The 16,312-nt window shown below is 58.8% G+C and overlaps 2 long non-coding RNA genes across 2 annotated transcripts; one reads left to right on the top strand and one right to left on the bottom strand.

Moving 5' to 3' along the window:
* Positions 1-2,741: 2,741 nt before the first annotated feature.
* Positions 2,742-13,540, bottom strand: LOC141371519 (uncharacterized). The gene is made up of 3 exons (XR_012376525.1): positions 13,004-13,540; positions 3,295-3,406; positions 2,742-3,065 (listed from the first exon to the last, which is right to left on the bottom strand). It is a non-coding gene; the product is annotated as an uncharacterized lncRNA (long non-coding RNA).
* Positions 10,689-15,132, top strand: LOC112816711 (uncharacterized). The gene is made up of 4 exons (XR_003206213.2): positions 10,689-11,154; positions 13,821-13,970; positions 14,267-14,316; positions 14,746-15,132. It is a non-coding gene; the product is annotated as an uncharacterized lncRNA (long non-coding RNA).
* Positions 15,133-16,312: the final 1,180 nt, after the last annotated feature.

Raw genomic sequence — 16,312 nt, 5'->3', positions numbered from 1 at the left:
AAAGACAGTCTCTTCAACAAATGGTGTTGGGAAAATTGGACAGCCACATGCAGAAGAATGAAACTGGACCATTTCCTTACACCACACACAAAAATAGACTCCAAATGGTTGAAAGACCTAAACGTGAGACAGGAGTCCATCCAAATCCTAAAGGAGAACACAGGTAGCAACCTTTTCGACCTTAGCCGCAGCAACTTCTTCCTAGAAACATCGCCAAAGGCACGGGAAGCCAGGGCAAAAATGAACTATTGGGATTTCATCAAGATAAAAAGCTTTTGCACAGCAAAAGAAACAGTCCACAAAACCAAAAGACAACCGACAGAATGGGAGAAGATATTTGCAAACGACATATCAGATAAAGGGCTAGTATCCAAAATCTATAAAGAACTTATCAAACTCAACACCCAAAGAACAAATAATCCAATCAAGAAATGGGCAGAAGACATGAACAGACATTTCTCCAAAGAAGACATCCAAATGGCCAACAGGCACATGAAAAATTGCTCAACATCACTCGGCATCAGGGAAATCCAAATCAAAACCTCAATGAGATACCACCTCACACCCGTCAGAATGGCTAAAATTAACAAGTCAGGGAACGACAGATGTTGGCGGGGATGTGGAGAAAGGGGAACCCTCCTACACTGTTGGTGGGAATGCAAGCTGGTGCAACCCCTCTGGAAAACAGTATGGAGGTTCCTCAAACAGTTGAAATTAGAGCTACCGTTCGATCCAGCAATTGCACTACTGGGTATTTACCCCAAAGATACAAATGTAGGGACCCGAAGGGGTACGTGTACCCCAATGTTTATAGCAGCAATGTCCACAATAGCCAAACTGTGGAAAGAGCCAAGATGCCCATCGACAGATGAATGGATAAAGAAGAGGTGGTATATATACACAATGGAATATTATGCAGCCATCAAAAGGAATGAGATCTTGCCATTTGCAACGACGTGGATGGAACTGGAGGGTGTTATGCTGAGTGAAATAAGTCAATCAGAGAAAGACATGTATCACATGACCTCACTGATATGAGGAATTCTTAATCTCAGGAAACAAACTGAGTGTTACTGGAGTGGTTGGGGGTGGGAGGGATGGGATGGCTGGGTGATAGACATTGGGGAGGGTATGTGCTACGGTGAGCGCTGTGAATTGTGCAAGACTGTTGAATCACAGATCTGTACTTCTGAAACAAATAACACAACATATTTTAAGAAAAAAGGAAAAGAAGAAGATAACAGGAGAGGAAGAAAAGGGGAGTATGTTAGAGGGGGAGACGAACCATGAGAGATGATGGACTCTGAAAAACAAACTGAGGGTTCTAGAGGGTAGGGGGGTGGGGGGATGGGTTAGCCTGGTGATGGGTATTGAGGAGGGCACGTTCTGCATGGAGCACTGGGTGTTATGAACAAACAATGAATCATGGAACACTGCATCAAAAACTAATGATGTAATATATGGTGATTAACATAACAATAAAAAAATTTGAAAAAAAAAAAAAAGAAAGCCAGGTCCAGGGCTGGGCGGGCTCATGGTACGAGGCGTCCCGGCTTCTAGGCCCCGTCAGCTGGCAGAGCAAGACAGGCCTGACCCGTGTGCACGCAGACGTCCAGAGCTATTTCTCTGAGTACAGTCGTGTCTTGATGAGCCAAACATGAGTTCCGACTCTTGTCTCTGACCTAACCCATCCCCGTGGGTTATTCTGGCCTCTCTCCTTTCTACCCTGTAAACTCAGATAGTGTACCGCAGATCAGGGCCCACTCAGAGCCTCCCAGGGCCTGCCACATGCCCAAAGCACAACCTCAGCGGTGTTTTCTGATTGAATTCACTCTGGCCTACAAGGATTTGAGCTCTGCAGGGGCTGCCAGCCCTCAGCCCCTTCTCTGCAGCCACACGTTCTTTACTGCTGAGCCTAGAGCACGTGGACTTCTTTCCTGCCTCAGGACCTTTGCACACGACACCTGTTTTCTGGATGGCTTTTCCCCAGATTCCCACAAGGCTCACGCCCTCAGTTCATTTGGTCCATTTGGCCTTATTCCGGCATTGCAAGTGGGGTTTCCTGTCCCGTGTGCCCTCAGCAGCTCACGGGCCCTGCACGCACCCTCATTCTGCCGTACGTGCCTCCTTCGCAGTCCCTGCCAGTGCTGTCATCCTGTTTATTTATCTTTCATTTAATTACTCAGCCCTTCACCTTGGCAGGATGCTAGGGAACCGACTCATTATTTGACAACTGATAAGGGGACAGAATCAAGAATTTATCCTGTCTTTCCTGGCAAACAAAACATTGATGAGAGAGAATTCTTTCTAAAATGTCAGCTAACACAAATGAAATAAACAATGGAATTAAGATCCTGACATTTTGCAACTTCCAGTGAAATACGGATATGGTGCATGGTCCTAGTGGCTCCCGGAGTGAGGAGGTGACCGGGCTGTGGGGGCCCTCACGATGGATCGGGGCACGCCAACCCCATCCAGACCCCGTCCAGACCCCCATCCAGACCCCCATCCGGCTAGCCGCAAGGACAGGGACAGCCAGATGCCGTGCCCCGAGGGATGGCACAGACCCCCTCCCACCCCGGGGTTGACCAGAATGAGACGCAGCCTCCCGGTGGAATCCCTGGTTTCCAGAAGCTCAGCGGACAGAGGATTGTCCTGGCTCCTCCGCGAGGGCCCTTCGCCCACATCCACGTGGAACAGAGCAACCACCCGCGTGCTGATCTGGAGTGAACCCGATTTTAATAAGCCCTGCATAGCAACAAACAAAAGCTCTCCTAAAGCTTTCCTGAGACAAACGGGAACTGTGAATTCTGAGAGTACGAAGGAATTACTCATTTCACTTTTAGGTGTGACTATTTGTAAAGAAAGAGTTGTCTTTCGAGATGCTTGTGCAGCGCTGTGGGGGGGCTGACCTGGCGTGGGGGACTTCCTTGGAACTAAACCCGAGCTGGGCTGTGGGTGGGCTGTGGCCAGGAGCCCCTGGCCGTCGGTCACTGGTCGCTGTTGACAGGGGCTGTGGGGGTGACAGGCTTTTCTCTCCACATTAGCCTCTGTCTGACGATTTCCTAATAAAAAGCCAAACATCAGTCAATCAATCAACAGGTGGATTGCCCATCCCATCATCACCGCTGGTTAAGAACGCCACCAAGTCCTGTTGGGTCCCCAGGAAGGATCAATGTAATACCACTTAAATTCTGGGAAAACGTTAAGGCAAGCAGAGCTATAGGCTAGGAAGGCTTAAAATCAAGGACAGAAAGCAATACAAAATGAGAGTCAATGCTGATGTTTTCGAACGTGTTCTCATGCGATGGGAGCCATAATCTTGGTGAGGATGACACTTTGTACGTTTTGTCTGCTGTGCAAGAAGCTTGACACATCGGGCAGCTCGTTCTCGCTCCACCGGTACCTGCGCAAGGGGACCCACTTACACTTACCACCAAACCTTGAACGGCTAAGAAAAGTATTTCAAAGTTCCCTTTATTTTTATATTAATTTTGAGAAGTAAGGCATTAAGGAAATACAAGGATGCCGTTTCACATTCCTGCTTAACACTTCCCCACGCGCTTTTGAGACTGGTCGCCACCTCTTCATCTTCCCGTTTGCTCGGGCTGCTGGGCCGCTGGGCCGCTGGGGTGGGCGCTGCTGGGTGCGGGGCCGGCAGAGGCCAGGCTGGAGCAGCGGATGGGATGGGGCGGGGGGGGGGGTGCAGTGAGCCTCTCGTGGGCATTTCCTCCAGCCCGGGGAGTGGGCAGGGAGGTGCAGGAAGCCGCCTGGCACCCGGGCCCCCTGCACAGAGGTGCCCCTGGGGTCATGGCCCCTCTGAGGGGGACTGGAGCCCGCGGGGCCAGATGGCAGTGGTGGGCGCTGTCGGCCGGCCACCTCCCTGCACAGAGAGCCGTGGGGGCCCCAGACAGAATGTCCCCACTGCGGCCGGGAAGCCCGCGGGCCGCCACTGCTCCGGTCACTTCTGTTGTTTGTTTAGGTTTTTCTTCTTTGAGCTACAGAAACGAGCTTGAGAAAGGAGAGCTCTGTGGCTATGGGACCGTGGCAGGGCTGACCACATCCAGTCGGGCCGGGCCAGGACCGCCAGCCCCCCTGCCACCCCCACGGGCTGCCCCCCTGCTTGAACTACTTCTGGCCCTATCGTGGACCTTTTGTTCAAAAACAACTTCGTCGAGGGAGAACTTATCTCCCATGAAATCCACTTGCTTTAAGGGCGTCATGGGTGAACTGTGATAACTTCACCAAGTCGCGCACCACAAGCGTGACCCACGTTTGGAGCATTTCCATCACGGTTTTCTATAAAAGAGACGGATCCTCGTTTGCGGTCCCCTGAAGGCAGAGCTGGGGACAGGGACTTGGGCGCAGGCGGGTTCCCTGGAGGGGACCCCAGGAGGGCGCGACGGAGGGTCTCTGCAGGGGCTCCCCACTCCGGGCACCTGGGCTCCGAGGATCGACCTCGCAGGACTGACCCTGCAGGGGTCCGGGCCGCTGACGGCAGTGGGGGCGGCGCACCCGGGGGCCTCTTCCTCAGCCGCTTGCCGGGCTGTCCCGTGCAGTCCCCCCCGCCGGGCGGCGCACACCCTCCCTGTCTGATGCTGCCCTTCGCTCACCAGCCTCCCCTACCAACAGACATGTAGACTGTTTGGGGTTTTCTCTCTCAAACACTGGCTACAACGATGGCCTTTGAAAGGTATCCACAGTAAGAAGGGGGGCCGGAGGCCTGCAGGGCGCGTGAGCACCCGAACGTGTGAGTGTGCAGTGATGCCGGGGCTCCCTCTAGGCCGGTGTGAGAGACCCGGGTGGCCACGGTGCAGAGCGCAAGGCGCGGCCTCTCTACAGGGAAAGCCCCAAGATGGGGACGCGGCGAGGCCTCGAGATGCTGACTTTTGGGGTCCATCTGCTCGGCTTCCTCCTGGACAGGTGAGGGCCGGCAGAAGCGCAGGTGGGGGAGTCCTCAAATCAGGGGAAGGACCCACGGGGCGGGGAGGGGGGTGGCCGGTGCACAGGACCAGCTTGCCCAGTGGAAGCGCGGAAAAGTGCGGGCGTTGTCTGAGACCCTCCCTTGACCCAGACCAGCGGGCGCCTCAGTGTCACAGAGCGCAGGGCAGGCCAGGCGGCCCTTCTCAGAGGTGCCCACCCCTGCTGTGGGTCCCACCTGCGTTCCTGCTGGGGGCGGGCCTCGCCACTGTGCCTCATCCACATCCGAGGGCTCACTTCTGCTCACAGCAGGCCTGTGGGTACAGGCGCGGGTGCTGCGGCCCAGGGAGGCTGGCAAGACAGGTGAACTGTGGGTCCTGCCCACCTCCCGTCCCACCCCCATGTCTCCGGGGTGGCCTGGTGTGGGACTCCCTCAGGCTCTCTCGGGCTCTAGGAGGTGCGTAGCCTGGCTTGGGCCAACTCTGCAAGGTGCAGGTGGGTTTTCAGGCTGGACAAGCAGGTGCAGAGTGAAGAGAGAGAAGGTGGCTTGGGATGCTGGGGCTTGGGGTGCGCCTGGTGGACGTTGGCCTCCCCCGTTGCGGCCGTGGCTCCAGCAGGAAGGGGTGGGAGGGAGGGACTGTAGCAGGAGCTGCCGGTGCCTGGGCCAGCCTGGATGAAGACAGCCCAGGGTGCTCACGGGACCCGGACCGTCGGTCAGCCAGCTCCAGGAATTCCCTGGCCGGGGGCTGTTGGGCATCCCGGGATACGACTGGGTGAGTGGGGTACCCACCGAGGGGGGGAGGTGGATCTGGGCACCCAGAGGACGGGCAGGGATGCCCGATGTGTGCCAGGCGGGGGAGCTGGAACCAGCCACGTGCAGGCCGAGGATCAGGGAGCCATGCTGCTTCCCAGGTTTGCCTCTCGGGGGGTGGCTGCTGAGGGGGCCAAGCTTTGACTCCCCACTGGTACATGGGACTCAGAGGGCTGCGTTGCGCTTCTGAGCTGGACTTTTCTCCCAGAATCTAAGTCCCCTCCTGTCTCCATGTATGGGAGGGCCAGGGTATGGGAGGGTGGCTGGGCAGGACCAGGAAAGCAGCATCAGCGGTGGGGACAAGAGAGGACCGGTGATCCCACTGGAGCTTAGAGCCAGAAGCTGGAAAGCTGAAGGCCAACAGACCGCCCAGCACCTCCATGTCAGCGCCCTCCAGGACTAACGGAGACCACGGAACAGCACAGCAAGGAAGAAGCCCAAACCACGGATGCTACCCAAGATCTGGAAGGCACCCCACTGCAGCCCCGTGCACCCAGCAAGTGCAGGGGCAGGAGGAAGTCATCTGTCATCCTACGCGGGTCCTCAGTGGGAGGGAGACAGGGCGTTTCCGGGCTTGCAGGGTGACAGCCAGGACGCATCAGATGCCACCCGGCTGAGAAAAGTGAGCAAGGCTGTGGGCCAAGGCGGGACTGATCACAGCCACACACAGGGCTTAGTGCTGGTTGAAAAGGTAGAACAAAATTTCCAAGCAACAATCCAAAGGTGTTGACAGTGTTGGGGAGCAGCCGTGCCCCACCCGCCTCCCACCAGCCAGGGTCCCGGGGCCACGCGGTCTCAGGCCCCCTCCTGCCCTTGACTGGGGTCTCACGCGGACCCCAAGCTTTGACAGTCAGGGTCAAGCTCTGCTGTGAGGAATGACCTTGAGCCTCTGACCTTCATGGACACTGGGAGAGGTCACACGTGGGCAGGGTGACTCAGCAGCGTTGGCGGTAGGTGGAGGGCACTCGTCGGCACGGGCAACAGAGGGTCTAGGGCAGGACCCCTTGCACGGCAAAGACTGCCTCGAGGCTTTTCCTTGACTTTAAAAGCTCAAGAAGGACCAGCTTAACCTCTAGTTGGACACAGTGGCCCGCTGGAGTCAAGCACCTGGGACCCAGAGTGGGCAGACCCTGCCCCATGGGGCCCCTCATAGTCCCGAGCGACCAGGGCTGCTCCCCGGGACTCCAGCATGCTGACAAACCCAGATGCTCGCTTGCACACCTGGCATTCGAGATTCAAGCACCACCGCCACCCCGAGCCCCTCGTGGTCCTCCGGGGGGACACGCACCATCCACCCCCATGGCTTGGGCTGTCTCCTTGGGCAGTGCCATCGTCTGCAGGGTGGGTTCCATCACCCACCACTTGCGCGATAAAGATTCACCCCACATGGCAAATCAGCCAAAGCCTGTGCCATCCGTGTCCAGTCTGAGGTTAATGGGGGACATTTCTTTTTTTTTTTTTTTTAAAGATTTTATTTATTTATTTGAGAGAGAGAGAGAATGAGAGATAGAAAGCACGGGAGGGAAGAGGGTCAGAGGGAGAAGCAGACTCCCCGCCGAGCAGGGAGCCCGATGTGGGACTCGATCCCGGGACTCCAGGATCATGACCTGAGCCGAAGGCAGTCGCTTAACCAACTGAGCCACCCAGGCGCCCTAATGGGGGACATTTCTGCTCGGCTCGGATGCCCTCTTGTGGACGGTGGTCCCGGGAGGCCCAGCAGAGGGAGGAATCCGCTCCTGGCCCCTTTGCCAGATGTGGAAGCTCTTCTCCCCGTGCTCCCCTAGCCCAGCACCTGGGATCAGCGCCCGGGCCTAGAGCCCCTGGAGTGGGTGTGGGGGTGCGCCTGGGGTGGCCGCCCAGGGTGGGGGCTCAGAGTCCAGGGTGCTGCCGCGGCCCAGACCTGAGAGCAGGGTGGCGCTCCCTCCCTGGGAATGCAGGGCGGCCAGACGCAGGCCAGGGCTTGTCTGCGGGGAAGATTGGGCACGGAGTGTGCCCTGGGTGTGGGCATTTCCGCATGAAGGCTGGGGCTTCTCTCCTTGGAAACTGCGTCACCCTCCTATAATCTGGGCCTGGCTCTGGAGACAGTGACTCACGGGGTCAGACCGGTGACCCGGCACTGTCACACTTGGGCTGTCCAGGATCTGCCTGAGCCTGGAGCTGACCACCCCCCCGTCCTGCGCTCAGGGACTTGGGCCTCACGTGGATGGCCCGCGGCCAACCCAGGCCTAGAGCCAGCAGCCCTGCCCTACCTGGTGGCGGAGCCTGGAGGGAGCTTCGGGGCCCGCTGGTTTGAGAGTGACTGGCACCCCACCCCTGACGGTCCTGGGGCCTGGCCAGGGCTCCGGCCTAGGGAGCTGTGTGTGACTATGTCACTGGGGGTCCCCATGGGCTTGTCCCTCTGATGGAAGGGAAAGTCCCTGGTCATGGAACCCCTGGGCCAACAGTTTCCTCACTTGGGAAATGGGGTGACGACAGAGTCTGTTATGGTGGCACACGCCGAGTGTTGGCTCAGTCTGGCATGTGGGGACATTCCCAGCTGCGAGCGGATCCCATGGTGGCCTCGGGCAGCAGTCGTGGGCTACCTCCCCACGCGGGGTCACTCACCTGCCTGTCCGTGGGACCCTACAGCCCCTGACCTGGCCCAGGAGCACCCACCAGGGTGCTGCCGTCACCTCCCCAACCCTCTCTCCTCCCACCTTGTCCCACTGCCCCGCCGTCCTGAGCTCACCTGTGGACTCTCCATCCCAGACCACGGCCCTAGAGCTGCGTCAGCGCCTCCCAGGCCTGCACGCCGACACCCGCACGCCCCTCCCCACCCTCCCTCTGCCTCCAGGGAGCCGGGGACCCGCGTTTCCTTCCTGGCTCAGCCCCTACCTGCTCCTGGGCCCCCACGATTTTCAGAGAGTCACACAGGCTCCTGTTCAGCCTCGTCTCCCGCTGGCCAGGTGTGTGGTGCTGGGCAGGCCATGGTGACACGGGCACGTGGGGAAACTCCTCTGCAGGCACGGGGCTGCCAGAGGCTGGTGCACTGGAGCCTCCAGGCGAACGAGGAGTCCTGTTTTCGCCCCTTCTGTGGCGTGGTCCTGGGCAAGCACCTGCAGCTCCAGAATCCCACCTCACGGCCTCTTCGCGGGGCTCCCCACACCCACGTGCCACGCGCTGCGGCCTCTGCCGCCTCTGGTCTAGGGCTGACACTCCCGTCCCTGCCCTTCGGGAGGGGCACCCCCAGCCCAGGCATCCTCCTCCGGGAACGAGACAGACTCTAGAATCTTCTCTGCACAGTCTACAACCGGGCCTCCAGCGGCTGATCTGAGAGGAACCAGAGCTGCAGGCCGGGCAGGGCCTTGACCTTGTGGCCAGAGGCTTCCGGGGGGCACAGGGAGCGTGCGCTCCATTAGCCCTTCCAGCAACGAGGCGGCTGGCTGGAGGAGAGGACCGGTTCCCGCACTTGGACCACTGCCTGCAGGCCCAGCGGTGCCTCTCGACGCCGAGAGGAGGGGGTGAGGAGGCTGCGGCCCCAGGACCCCGCGGTGTCTCCGGGTCAGGCAGCGGGACCGGGGAAGTGGGGGCCCCGGGAGTCGTCAGGTCAGGCGGCGGGACTGCTCTGGTGCACCAACCGGCCTGGTCCCCCCCCCCACCAAGCCCCCGGGCGGACATGCAGGGCCGTCGCTGCGTCGGGACCTCAGCTCCTGACAGCTACGGGGTCCGGCGTTCCCGGGCAGGGGGAGGGACCCCACAGAGGAGGGGCTTGGACGGGTGCGGATGACGCCACTGTGCACATGGCCTCACGCCTTTTCTTCTTAGAACAGTCTCCCCCCCGTGGGAGTATGAGGTTGAAGCCTAACGTTTTTAAGTGTGAATGTTTTAGGGAGGGGCCCTTGTTCTGAGGTTCAGGGACTTTTCTGCCCTTGTACATCGGCCAGTGTGTTCAGGAGCCGGACACGGAGGCCCACAGGGGACACGGGAGGTGCGGTCCCAGAGGCCGGGCGGCGTGGAGGGCCCGAGCTCTGGGCTCCGTCCTCCTTGCCCGCCGCCCTTTCCCGTGGGTTCTCCGGGCCAAGGCCTGTGGAGGGCTTTCTCCCTGGGCTTCTTATCGGCCCATCGGCCCATTTAGGTAATGACACTTCCTGCCCGTTAATCTTGGCCGAGATGAAGTCAGCTCCGCACCGATCTGGCCAGAAGCTCGCGGAAGACTTCCTATTTGGGGAATAGAACGGAGCTGGGCCTCTGGCGCGTTGAGGAAGTGGAGAGCCCGGCTTCCCGAGCAGCGGGCAGGAGAACAAACAGGGACACGGCGCCTGAGCGCCGCCGAGGGCCCACGTCAGAGCGCGGCCTTCCTGGGCTGGAAGCGGCCGGCCAGCCCGAGGATTGACATCCTGGCCCCGCAGACCCTGCCAGTAGGAAATGGGGGGGAGGGTGTTGGGCCGGTGCTTTTCTGGGGGCCTAGCTGGGAGGCCTAGGCCACGGCCTCCCATCTGACACCTTGCTTCTCAGCCTCTGGGAGGCACGTGGGGTGCTGCGCCCGTGAGCTCCTGGAACCCCTTTGCTGAGCTCGGCTCACAGGCTCCAGTCCCAGGCTCTACAGCGTTCCCCGCCCCCCTGCGCCCCGGCCTGGGAGATCTGACCCTCTGGTGGGCGCCGAGCAGCAGAACCGGGGAGAAGCCAAGTAGCTCTCCCTCCCTCTGTCTCCAGCTGCATCTCTACGCTCCGAGCTTTGGAGCAAGGTTCTGGGCCCTGGGCGCTGGAGCACCCCCTCTTTCTCCTGTCCCTCCAGCCTGGGGCATGGTGGGTCCCCCAGCACTTGGCATCCTCTGCCCCCCTCGTTAATGCCCCAGGAGCCCTTCACGATGACAGAGACAACTCGAAGCCAGTCAGCTTCCCTCTCTCCAGGCAGGGCAGTCCTTGAATGTGTCTGTAGTGTCCCCAAGGCCCCCACGGGTGAACCCCACCTCCTGCCCTCCCCCACTCACCTCCCGCATAAACTGTCCTAGAATCCTGCCTCAGCATCTGCTTCTGGGGGACCCACCCCAGCCAGCCTCCCACTCGTGCCTCGTCATCCCCTGCTGGGCCTCTCAGGGGTCCCTCACTAGACCCCTCAAGCATCACGGTCCAGGGCAGACGGTGGGCCTGCCTCTTGGCCAAGCCACCACTTGCTCTCTGATCCTGAGACTGGGGGCAGGGAAGGAAGGCAGAGCTGGAAAGGGAGGGTGCATCGGGAGGTGGGGGCAGGCTGGGTGCTTTGGCCAGCGCTGCAGGGAGCTGGTGCAGACTTTCCCTTTGCCGGCTTCCCTGGGACTATGGGGCCTGCCAGTTGCATAAAGCACTCCTTACATAAGTGGTGTGAAGATACATGAAAAGCCCCAGGCAAGTCAAAACAACCCTAAATGGGCAGGGATCCCAGATGGACAAACACCGGGAACGTGGTGAGTAACTGGTCGGAAAGCCCCGGCTGGCAGGAAGGGGACTCTGGGTGGGGTGGCCCTGGAGGAGAAAGTGGTTGGGCAGAGGGACGGACGTGGAGGCCTACGCTCCGAGCCTCCAGGTGCCCGCCCCAGCCCTGCTCCAGCCGCCGGCCTCAGCCTCCTGCCGTGGGCCTCGCTCGCAGGGCGCATGCGCCCGCGCGTGGCTGACCGGCCGTCATGATCGGGTTGGGGAGGTCAGCGCAGGCCCCTCTCTTCACACCTGGAGTTGGGGCCCACAGGGATCCTGGGACATCCCATGCTGAGGTCCTTGACTTGGTCATATCTGCAAAGACCCCTTTTCCAAATAAGGCCTCATTCACAGGTTCCAGTGGTCAGGACCTGGGCAGAGTTTGGGGGACCACCGTTCACCCCATTCCAGTTGGCAGGGGAAGGTGCCCCTTGAATCTCATGAGCTGGGGAGGCTCCTGGAGGCGTCCAGACGTGGTGAAACCAGCCGGGGTCAGGACAACCTCTCTGAGCCGGGCTCCTACCCTAGGAGCCCCATCCCAAACAGACCCCCACTGCCCCGCCTTGAGCTCCTCCCTGCCCCACCCCCGGCCTCGCTGGGGCATCTCCCAATCCCCCCCAGGACACCTCCGTCGAGGCTCTCCTGTCCCCCCAACTTCTCTGGATGGGAGCTGAGCCCGCCAGCCCTGGCCCCGGTGCCTGGGTGGGAACTCAGGGGTATCCAGGCCTCTTCTGAGTCTCAGAGGCAGTGAGGACGGGGCAGCGCGGGGTGGGGGAACAGAAAGATGGGAGGGGCTGGACTCCCCCAAACCCTAGGGCTTAACGCAGGCTGTAGCTGCCCCACCCCCAGCTCTGGTCCCCCAGCACCCCCAGGCCTCCTGCAGGCAGCCCACCTCCAGTTCCTCCAGCCCTTCTGATGCCCTGGTGCTTACAGGGACCCCGGGGAGCACAGACCCTGGGAACCCAACATGGAGGATGTTGTTTGTTTTACGCTGAGTTCCCCTGAGGGGGACGAGCTGGGTGCCCCAAAGCCCCCGGGACCCCCACTCTGGGGCTGTCCCAGATGGCAGATGCAGAAAAATAGCTCCATCTTTCTAAGCCACAGGCCTCTTTTTTGGGAAGCCGAGCCCCATCTTCCGGCTTCCTGGGACCCAGCCCCCAGACAGGCGGAGGTTTGCGGCTTGTGCATGGTGGCCGCGCCCCGCACCCCGCTGCTGTATGGCCCTCACAGCTCCTGTCCTCTCTGGGGACCCAGGGGGGTGTGGAGCTCATTCCCCCCCCCCCCCTGCAGCCTCACACTGTCCCTTTTCAGGGCAGTATCTTTACCCAGGGTGGTGCCCACGGGTCAGCCAGGCCCGGCTTTTACCAAGAGGCCCTGGGGTAGCCGCCGGCGGGTGGGAGAGCCCAGGCCTGGCCTCGGGCGTGCTGGACCCCTTCCCACCCCGCCAGCAGGAGCCCCCATCCCCCTACCCGGTCCCAACTTCTTTCTCTGGCTGGAAGGGAGTCTGGACGTTTCACCCCTAGCAAATGGCCAGACAGGGAATATTCTCACGCAGCCAAAAATGACTCAGGCTGGAAAGTGGGGGTGCTCACGGGGGCCGCCTGTGCTTTCCAGCTCTGTGGTGGGAACCCACTCTTGTCCCCACCACAGCGGAGGGGCACGGGGCCCTCCCCCAACGGGAGAATGACAGGGCACCCCCAGGGCAGTGGCCAGAGACCCACGGGCCCCTAGACAGCACCACCGCCGGTTTCCCAGGGTCCTGAGAGCCCACTGATTCTAGTCTGGATTAAAGCTGGCTCACTGCCCGTCTCCTGCTGCTCTGGATCCTCTCCTGGAACATACATGCCGTAGAGCTGACCCCCCCGCTCCCCACATCGTGTTCCTCTGGATCACGTGACCGCTGACTCGCTGTGGAATGGTTTTCCGAAAACATATGCTGGCTGTCATTTTGTCCACGGCTGTGTTTGAGCTTTGACACCGATGTGCTCGTGGAAGGAACCGGGCTCTGTCTGACGTTTTGCTCATTTCGTTCTTCCCCTCTGGCTCCATCCCTCCTTTCCCTTTTCCGGCTTCTTCAACATTTTGTCATATTCCATTTCCGCTTAGCTCTTGGCTCTTTGGGGCTTTGCCTCCGTGAGTCTTTGGTAGTGGTGGCTTCGAGCCTGTGAAATTCTGCCCTCCCCTCCCACGTCCTGCTCAGCTTCTCTGTTGCCACGTCAGCCAACACGTAGGAGCCCCCGGCCACCTCCCCCTTCCTCTTTAGAGACATTGTCCCACTGACTTCTGCCTCCGTGTTGTTTGAAAAGATGTTTGCACTTGTTTATTTTGTGCCTGATTTCTTTTTCATTAATAGTCCTTTTTAGAGAGTAGATTTAGGTTTGCGGAGAAATTGAGCAGGAAGTCCAGGGAGGTGCCTCTGCTCCCCCCTCCCCTGCTCAGAGCGCCGCCCCCCCCACCTGCATTCCCTTGTCACAGTTGCTACATTATGACTGTTAACGAAAACCACAGCTTACAGTAGGGTTCACTCTTGGTGTTGTATGTTCTGTGGTTTGGACTCACTGTATAATGACACAGAGTAGCTTCCCTGCTGGGAACTCTGCCCACCCCCCACCCCCACCCCCAGCCACCTTTTTTCTGTCTGTTGTTCTGCCTTTTCCAGAGTATCTGTGTTGGAAGCACACAGTATGCAGCCCTTCCAGACCGACTTCTTTTACTTAGCGATGTGCCTTTCGGGTTCTTCCACATCTTCCTGTAGCCTCTGCGGTTTGGGGGGGAAAGCGATGGTCGTTTGAATTGCTCTTCCCAATAGGTAATGCACCCCTTTTCTCTCGGGTTCATGAGATCATGGGGGGGGGTTGGTTTGCTTGGCAGATTGTTTGCAATGTGGCTGGGCATCATTTTCTTTGAGTTTAGCCTGTTTGGGATTTGCTGAACTTGTTAAATTTGTCTTTCCCCCAGTTTGGGACATTTTCTGCTATTATCACTTCAACTATTTTCCCGCACCATTATTTTCCCTCCTCTACTCCGCGACTCTTGTGGCATGAATGGTGGACCTCCTGCTACCGTGCCACGAATCCCTAAGCTTCTGTTCATTTTCTTTTTCAGGCTGAATTTTCCTCTGTTGCATAGGTTGGAAATTTTCTATGGATCTCTCTGTAAGTTCAGTCCCCTTTCCTGCCACTGCTGTCCTGCTACTAAGCCCACCTAATGATTTTTTTTTTTAATTTCAGGGATTTTATCTTTCAGTTCCCAAGTTTCTATTGAGTTGTTTTTTTGTAGTTTCTATTTCTCTACAGAGAATTTCTACCTTTCCATTCACTTCAAGTGTGTTTCCCTTTACCACATGAAGCACATTTATAGCAGGTGTGTCAGAATCTTTATCAGATGATTCCAGCATTGGGGTCATGTTGGGGGACCGGGGGGCTGGGGACTGTCATTCTCTTGAGCATTTTTGTGGCTCCTTGTACGTCAAGTAATTTTGGACTCCTTGGACTGTCGTGAATATTTTCAATATTATGTTGTGTAGGCTCTGGGTCTTGTTAAAAATCCCCTGGAAAATGTTGACTTCCTTTTTTATTTTACAGCCGCAAGCGATGGGTCCAGCTGCGCCCAGACCACAGTTCTGTGTCACCTGCTGCGGGCCGCGTTTTCTGTCTCAGTTCAGCTCTTGGGGCCTTTGCTGGGCTGTGTAGGGTTGTCTTCTCCAGCTCTTCTCTGTCCTGGATTTCTCCCAGCAGGACCCCTGTCCTGCTTCCTCTGTTCAGAAGGATGGAGTCCCCATCAGAGTCGTAGCTGCTTGTACCCCCACTGCCGTGAGGCCTGGACATGCACCGGGCTCCCCGCTCCTTCACCAAGACCAGAAGTCCACACCTGAATGTACGAAGTCATTGTCACTGGTGTGGCTGGTACGAGATTTTTAGGCTGTTATTCCTCCATTCCTACTGATAGCAAGAAATGTAATCTTAATCAAACCTGGGGAAACTATACCATTCATATCTTAAAGCATTACATTTGGGATTACCTTCTCCCCTGACTCGCTGGTGAAGAGGGCTAGGATGGTCAGTGGGTGACTCTGGTGGGTCTCTGGGCTGCCCGGACATAGCTGTGGGACGGGGGGCTGCGAAGGTTCAGCCTCCCAAACACCGGCTCTAGAGGCAACTCCTTGGGCAGGGCTGCAGCTGGGAGGCGTTTGACTCCAGTCACAGAGCTGCCCCCAGACCACAAACGCCCTCGTCATGCTCCCCATGGCTCTCTGCCCCTCCTAAAGTCCCGCAGAGTCCAGAGAGCAGCAGGTGGCCAGGAGACGAGCCCGTGTGTCCGGCTGAGCTTCAGCCCTGCTCACCTGTCGGGCCGGGTGCACGGGACCTGCAGGCATCCCGCTGCCGACCTCTCCCCGTGGGTTCCGTCCCGCACTCTGGGACGATTGTGGGCTTTGGCCCAGCCCATCATTTGCCCTGAATCTGGGGGGTTAGTGCCGTGACAGGGACAGGTGCTCTGCCTGTCCTGCAGCCCAAGATTTGTGTATGTTTTCATATAAATCCTATCAATAGTGGTTAAATCACTACATAACCGCCCTCCATCGCTGCCCACGTCCTCCCACACAATGGGAGCTCCGGACAGACGGATCATGTCTGCATGGTTTCATGTCCTACCGGGCATGTTGGGTGGGGTTCACATGGGTCGGGCTCCCGCCAGCTGGTCTCTTGGGAGCGTCAAGGATGTCCTTGTCATTGTGGACACTAAACACATGTCGGGGTAGTGATGGAGATTCAGAAGCTGAGCTCCAGACGGCGGTAGGAGGCAGACCCTGCGTTTGACCGTGGAAACATGTCAACCCGCAGAGCTGCGTCCGTCTCCTGCCTCCGTGGGAGGGGATATGGGCGGCGCCGGGCCGAAGGAGCAGCAGACCGAATCCAGCTGGCTGATCTGCCCACGCAGGAGGGTGGGCAAGGGCAGGTGTGGCCGGTGCCTGCAGAAGAGTGTTTTCGAGCTGGGTCAGGGGAGGGCAGCTTGGTGGCTGTAGCAGAGGGAGGTCGAGGTGTGGTGCGGCCCCGGGATGTCACCCGAGGACAGTGCTGCCGCTGGAGAAGGGGGGTGCAGGTCCAGCTGCATCATCCGGGTCCTTCCCTGGCCTGCAGGCACGTTCTCAAG

The sequence above is a fragment of the Callorhinus ursinus genome, unplaced genomic scaffold (genome assembly GCF_003265705.2).
Source record: "Callorhinus ursinus isolate GAN/ISIS: 27379988/994484 unplaced genomic scaffold, GSC_fseal_2.0 scaffold75, whole genome shotgun sequence".
NCBI classification, from domain to species: Eukaryota; Metazoa; Chordata; class Mammalia; order Carnivora; family Otariidae; genus Callorhinus; species Callorhinus ursinus.
Note: the sequence above shows the minus strand (reverse complement) of the source record. Positions and strands in the feature narration are given on the sequence as shown.